Source organism: Vulpes lagopus, unplaced genomic scaffold, assembly GCF_018345385.1.
Source record: "Vulpes lagopus strain Blue_001 unplaced genomic scaffold, ASM1834538v1 ctg150, whole genome shotgun sequence".
In the NCBI taxonomy this organism is placed as follows: domain Eukaryota; kingdom Metazoa; phylum Chordata; class Mammalia; order Carnivora; family Canidae; genus Vulpes; species Vulpes lagopus.
The window spans coordinates 42,097-48,726 of record NW_024570631.1 but is presented as its reverse complement, the minus strand read 5'-3'; the positions used below and the strand labels follow the sequence as shown (position 1 = coordinate 48,726).

Genomic DNA, 6,630 nt, shown 5'->3' with positions numbered 1-6,630 from the left:
GCACTCCCAGTCTTCCTGACAGCACATCCCTGGCCTGTGTCTCAAAACATGGTGCCACGCTGAGGTCATTTGCAATTGCTCTCTTTGAAGCTCCTGGGAAGAGGGAAGGAGCTAGATAGGATGGGACTGGATGCGTGGAGGCTGAGAAAATTAAGACCATTCTACTTTAAGTTCAGTGTTAGCACAGGTCCAGCCACGCCAGGCCCCTGGGAAGAAGACCTGAAATTTACTTTACTTCAGTTACAGGAAAAAAACAAAAGTTTACAGCTTAATTTCCTAGAAAGCCCCAGGATAGAATAAACATTGAGCCCAGGCCAAGGGCAGGAAGCCCCTATTAGAATGAGAACAGAAAAAAAAAAAAAAAAGAATGAGAACAGAGCTCAATTCCCTTGAAGGCCCCATATCAATATGTAAACAGAACATGAGGAATTGCTCCAGCCCTCCTGGAGGTCCTGGTGACCAGCCCTTATAACTAAGCTAAAACCCACGTCAGGGTCCAAGTCCCTCTTCTACTGTGTCGCATATACTTGGACACAAACTCAAGCTTGTAAATAAACCCTCCTGTGTTTACATGGGTGTCGGCTTCTCCTTGGTTTCTGGGATTTGCAATCTTGGTACAATACTCTGAGGTAAAAACACAAAACCAAAAGAAGCTCAGACGCAGGCCGAGTGAACACAGGGTTCTGAGAGAAGCGGAGGAGACCTTGGGGCTTGGGTGCTCTTCTGTGGAGGTTCCTGCACACTGGGGGGCGGGATTTTCAGCATGAGAATGAGAGGACAAAGTGTCCCGACCCACATCGCACCCATCAGCACTGAATCTCAGGGAGCAGCAGAGCGCCGCCCGCTGGAGGCCACAGGTGCTGACGCCCACCGAACATCTGAACCCACAGGTGCATCTCCCAGGCAGCTGTCCACCTGACAATCGGTGCCACAGCCCATCCCCAGACGACGCACAGACCACTCGCTGACACCAACTTGTCGGACCACAGAGGCTGAAGAGCTTCAGCTCTGCCTGGAAAGTAAGGCCTTGATTCCTTTGTCCTTTGTGCTTTATTTTCATTTAATTTCTTTAATTCTTTTTAATTATTTGCCTTATTTTAATTTTTATTTATGTACCTAATATATTTCTTATTTTTATTTCATGGTATTTGATTGTGTTTCTTAATTTGAGATTTCGAACCTTTTAACAAGCAGGCCAAAATAATCTGATGTGTTTTTTTGTTTTTTCGTTTTTTTTTTTTTTTTTTTGGAGGGCAGTTGTTATTGTTTTTCTTGGTTATTCTTTTTCTTCCAACTTTATTTTCTAGAAAAAATAATGAGTTGGAGAAATTGACGTCCATAAAATAACATGAGGTAGTACTCACAGCCAGGAAGTTCATCAATACACATATATGATGTCTAATGACAGTTTAAAAAAATGAATATAAAGATAGCAGCAGGGCTGGAAAATGAGCACAGAAGAATGCTAGAGAATCCCTTACTGTAGAAATAAAAGAACTAAAGTCTTGGACGCGGCCAATGTTAAAAATGCTATAAGTGAGATGCAGCCCAAGTAGAAGCCTTAAAAAGAAGAAATTTTATGGACCAAAGGGGAGACTTAGGGAACACAGCCACTTGCCAAAACAATAACATTCATATCATAGCGGACTCAGAAGTTGAAGGAGAGAAAAGGTGGGGCTTGCTCAGCCATTAGAAACGAGAAATACCCACTATTTGCTTCAACGTGGATGGAACTGGAAGGTATTATGTTTAGTGAAGTAAGTCAATCGGAGAAGGACAAACATTGTATGTTCTCATTCATTTGTGGAATATAGATAATAGTGAAAGGGAATATAAGGGAAGGGAGAAGAAATGTGTGGGAAATATCAGAAAGGGAGACAGGACCTAAAGACTCCAAACAATGGGAAATGAACTAGGGGTGAAGGAAGGGGAGGAGTGCATGGGGATGGAGTGTATGGGTGACCGTCAATGAGGGGGTCACTTGATGGAATGAGCACTGGGTGTTATTCTGTATGTTGGCAAATTGAACACCTATAAAAAAATAAATTTATTATTAAAATGAAGAACAAAAGAAAGAAAGAAGAAAGAAAGAAAGAAAGAAAGAAAGAAAGAAAGAAAGAAAGAAAGAAAGAAAGAAAGGTTGGCATCTGGGTGGCTCAGTCAGTTAAGATTCTGCCTTAGGCTCAGATCATGATCCAGGTCCCTAAGGCAGGCTATCTGTTCAGCAGGGAACCTGCTTCTCCCTCTCCCTCTGCCCCTCTGCCCCTCTGGCTAATGCTTTTTCTCTCCTCTCTCTCTCAAATACATAAATGAGATCTTTGAAAAAGAAACAAACAAACAAACCCAGAAGGAAAAGAAATCTCCCATGTAGAAGAATTTCAAACAATTGGTGCAGACATTCCCCACTCATGTTGATGAGCATAGCGTCCCACTCCTATGTGTGGAATACACATAGTAACTTCCTCTACAAAATATATTATGAAAAACTTAAAATTATAATGATAATATAATAATAGTAATAATGATAATAATAATAATCACCTTAGTACGGAGAAAGCTGACCAACACTACCTTCAGCAAGATGATCAGATCGATACCAAGACTGATAAATCATGCTGAGAGTATGTATCCTTTATATGATATAATAAAAATGGCAGTATTTCTCTACATATAATCCACAAAACTGTTCAATCATGAGATAAAAAATAGACATATCCCAACTGAGCAACATTTTACAAAATACTCTACTTCTAAATGTGTTCCAGTAAAACAAGAATATGGAAATCCCGAACGACTGTCACAATCCAGAGGAGCCTCAGAAAACTTGAGGAAATGGAACGTGATATGAGGGATGGTAACTTAGGAAAAACTAAGGAAATCTGAATAAAGTATTGGCTTTGGTAAATGCGAATATTTCAATATGGATTCATTACCCAATATTTGTACCATTCTAATATAAGATATCAATAATTGGAGAAATTGAGTGCAAGTGCATGAGAATTCTCTGTACTATCTTCTCAATTTCCCTATAAATCTTTGCATTTTTTCTAGTAAATAAGATTTACTTTGAAAATTGATGTAAATGAATCAGGCTCCAATGTGAAGACATTTTAAGTATAGTTTAATTAACTTTTGCCTTATTCTTTTCTTTTTTTTTAATTTTTATCTTTATTATTTATGATAGTCACAGAGAGAGAGAGAGAGGCAGAGACACAGGCAGAGGGAGAAGCAGGCTCCAATGCAGGGAGCCTGACGTGGGACTCGATCCCGGGACTCCAGGATCACGCCCTGGGCTGAAGGTGGCACTAAAACGCTGAGCCACACGGGCTGCCCTGTATGATACAATTGTTAAGGAAGCACGAAACAGGGGATCCCTGGGTGGCTCAGCGGTTTAGCACCTGCCTTCGGCCCAGGGCGTGATCCTGGAGTCCCGGGATCGAGTCCTACATCGGGGGTTCCTGCAGGGAGCCCGCTTCTCCCTCTGCCTGTGTCTCTGCCTGTGTGTGTGTGTGTGTGTGTGTGTGTGTGTGTGTGTGTGTATGTCTCATGAATTGTGAATTAAAATTTAAAAAAAAGAGGAAGGAAAAAAGAAACAAACAAACCTGAAACACGTTTACTAACACACCCAGGTATCTGCAGGTTTCCTGAATCAGACAAAAGAGAAACACAAAAACTGAGGTGGGGGGAAGGGGGAAGGAAGAAAAGGGCAAGGGGTGGAGGAGGAAAACACAACACCACCAAACAAAAAAAAAACCACCTTGGGTGTCTCATTGACTCCCACTCTAGTATTTTACCTTCTGTTGGAAAGACAGATGCCAGGTATCCGGTGAACTGAACCCAATTTATCAATTAAGCTAGTTACACCTTCAAAGTTCCAGGTCACCAAAGATTTGGGAAGGTATTGTAAAAGTTTAACCTATAGACCTTTTTTCATCTTTTTCTTTTTTTTTCTTTCTTCTTTCTTTCTTTCTTTCTTTCTTTCTTTCTTTCTTTCTTTCTTTCTTTCTTTCTTTCTTTCTTTCTTTTACCTGCTTGCTCGTAACAAGGAAAAGTACACGAGACAGACAAAATCGATCATTTGAAGTAGTTTCCGTGGACAAATCCTCAGAGGCACAACCTAACTAATCCGTTGAGTTCACAGCAAAAGTTGAGTACGCCCGTCCCTCGGGGCCTGGACCCTCGGGCATCCATCCGGGTCGGTCCCGGTGGAACAAGGGGATAAGTAGTTCTCCTTTTCTTTGCTGTGCCTGTGGGGTCTAACAAGACACCACACGTGTCTTGTTTCTTTGTAATGAGGTGGCGGAGGGGTGTATCTCGATCACCACCATTCCAGGGCCCACAAACTGTGACGGGAGCACAGCGCATCCCACCGCCCACCCCAACCCCAACGGCGGCGGGGGTGGGGGTGGGTGGGGGCAAAGCTGGTCATCCGTGTGAAGTGTGACGGTGATAGCTCCCAGGACACGTCTTTTTACAGGAAACCCACAGGGACCGCGGATACGCAGAGATGACTGAGGCCGATGTAAATCCGAAGGCCTACCCCGTGGCAGATGCCCACCTCACCAAGAAACTCCTGGACGCGTGTTCAGCAGTCCTGTAACTACAAGCAGCTTCGGAAAGGAGCTCACGGAGCCACCAAAACCCTCCACGGAGGCATCCCTGAGTTCATCCTGATGGCTGGCTGCAGACGCCGAGCCCCTGGAGGTCATCCCGCACCTTCCGCTGCCTGCCGCGCCGCGTGAAGAGAAGAACGTGCCCTACGTGTGTTCGTGCGTTCCAAGCAGGCCCTCGGGTGGGCCTGCGGGGTGTCCGGGGTGTCCTAGTGTCATTTGCCAATACGCTCCTGCCGTCTGCTTTGGTAACGTGACGTCGTTCCCCTTCCCCCCCCCAAATCCCAACCCATGCCCCTGAGGGTGGCAGGGCAGCAGCCTACCAAAGAGATGTGCTGCAGACTTCGAGGCTACCTGGGTGAGTAAGACAGGCGGCAGCTGACGTAAGGAGTTGAGAAGTGGCTAGGGAAAAAAAAGAAAGAAAAAGAAGGAAAGAAAGAAAGAAAGAAAGAAAGAAAGAAAGAAAGAAAGAAAGAAAGAGAGGGTCCACTGATGATGCCGGAATGAAGTCTGAGCAAGTCACGGAGACGTGACCCGGAAGCTACAGCAGAGACCTCGGAATCAAGGAAACATGCTCTCTGGTGAATGGAGTCGTCTTTCACGGACGCTCGGTACCAGGTCTGAGAGGCCTTACGCCTGTTTCCTGCCAGAATCGGATCAGATGTATGTATCCTTTATCACATCAGACGGACAGTGCCAGCCTGTCATTCTGGTGAGCATCCTAATAAAGAAATATCTTCAAACTCCACCGCACCCCCCCTCCAAAAAATAAAGGAAACCAACAACCATGCATTGGCTCCAAAGGCGTAGATGTCGCCCCAGCCCCCCCCCCCCGCCGCCCCGCGTCCTCTAAAAACTCAATCTATGTGTTCCCCACCTCCACTGTCAGGCTCCCGTGGTGGCCCAATGGCTCGGGTGATTTTTGCTCCTTACAGGGGGGCGGCGGGATGAGGAGGGGGGGCGGCGATGGCGTAGGAGGCACCCGGGATGATGGCAGAGGAGTTCACCACTCCATCCACAGGAGTGTTGCAGAAACGGGGGGGGGGTGTGCGGGGGCCACGGGGGAGGCGGAGGCACAGAGGCGGCAAGGCAGTCCCCGCCCCCGCCAGGACTGAGACAGATTTAAATGTTTTTATTTTTTTCCTTTTTTTTTTTTTAAGGATTTCTTTATTTACTCCTGAGAGACACAGAGAGAGGCAGACAGAGACACAGGCAGAGGGAGAAGCAGGCTCCCCGCAGGCAGGGAACCGGATGCGGGCACAGGACCCCAGGGTATCCCTTCCACCTCCCCAAACCCTCCCCCCCCCCCCGCATCACGCCCTGAGAGGAAGGCAGCCGCCCAACCACTGAGCCACCCAGGTGTCCACCCGTCCCTCTTGTCCCTCTTTTCCTTTCTCTATCCGTCAACCTTCCAGCCTTCCGCCTCCAACGCCCCCTGTTCCTTCATGTCGGCTTCCTCCTGGAAAACAGGCCTTGTCCGTGGTTGCCTTTCAGCCCTGTGAAAGAGGTGGAGGCGCAGGCAGTGGGTTGGGCATCGGTTCTGGTGCTCGTGCGTGCGTGCGTGCGGACTTCGGATTTCTGGCGTCTGCCTGCCTGGCCTGCTTTCCCCGTCTTCTTCATGATTTGGACTCATTGGAAGTGTGTGTGTGTGGGGGGGGGAGTCGGGTCCTTATTTCTCTGGACCACCTCTTGGGTCCCATCCCACGAGGCATCTTTCTGATGGGGTGACCTGGAAGTCCGAACGTAGGGAATTTTCTTTTCTTTCTTTCTCTTTCTTTCCTTCTTTCTTTTTATTTTTACCAGATTTTGAGAGAGAGAGAGAGAGAGAAAGGGGCAGAGACCTAGGCAGAGGGAGAAGGAGGCTCCAATGCAAGGAGCTCGATGTGGGGCTGGATCCCCGGATCCTGTGATCACGACGTGCCCCTAAGGCAGATGCTCCACACGGAGCCACCCAGGCGTCCCCGATTCTGTATTATAAGGGAGACAGACAGGCAACGTGTGTTCAGAGGGACGGAAACAG

At 46.9% G+C, this 6,630-nt stretch overlaps 1 pseudogene; it reads left to right on the top strand.

Annotated features, from left to right (window-relative positions):
• The first annotated feature begins 4,109 nt into the window (after window positions 1-4,109).
• LOC121483815 lies at window positions 4,110-4,823 on the top strand (annotated as a pseudogene).
• The last annotated feature ends 1,807 nt before the right edge of the window (window positions 4,824-6,630 follow it).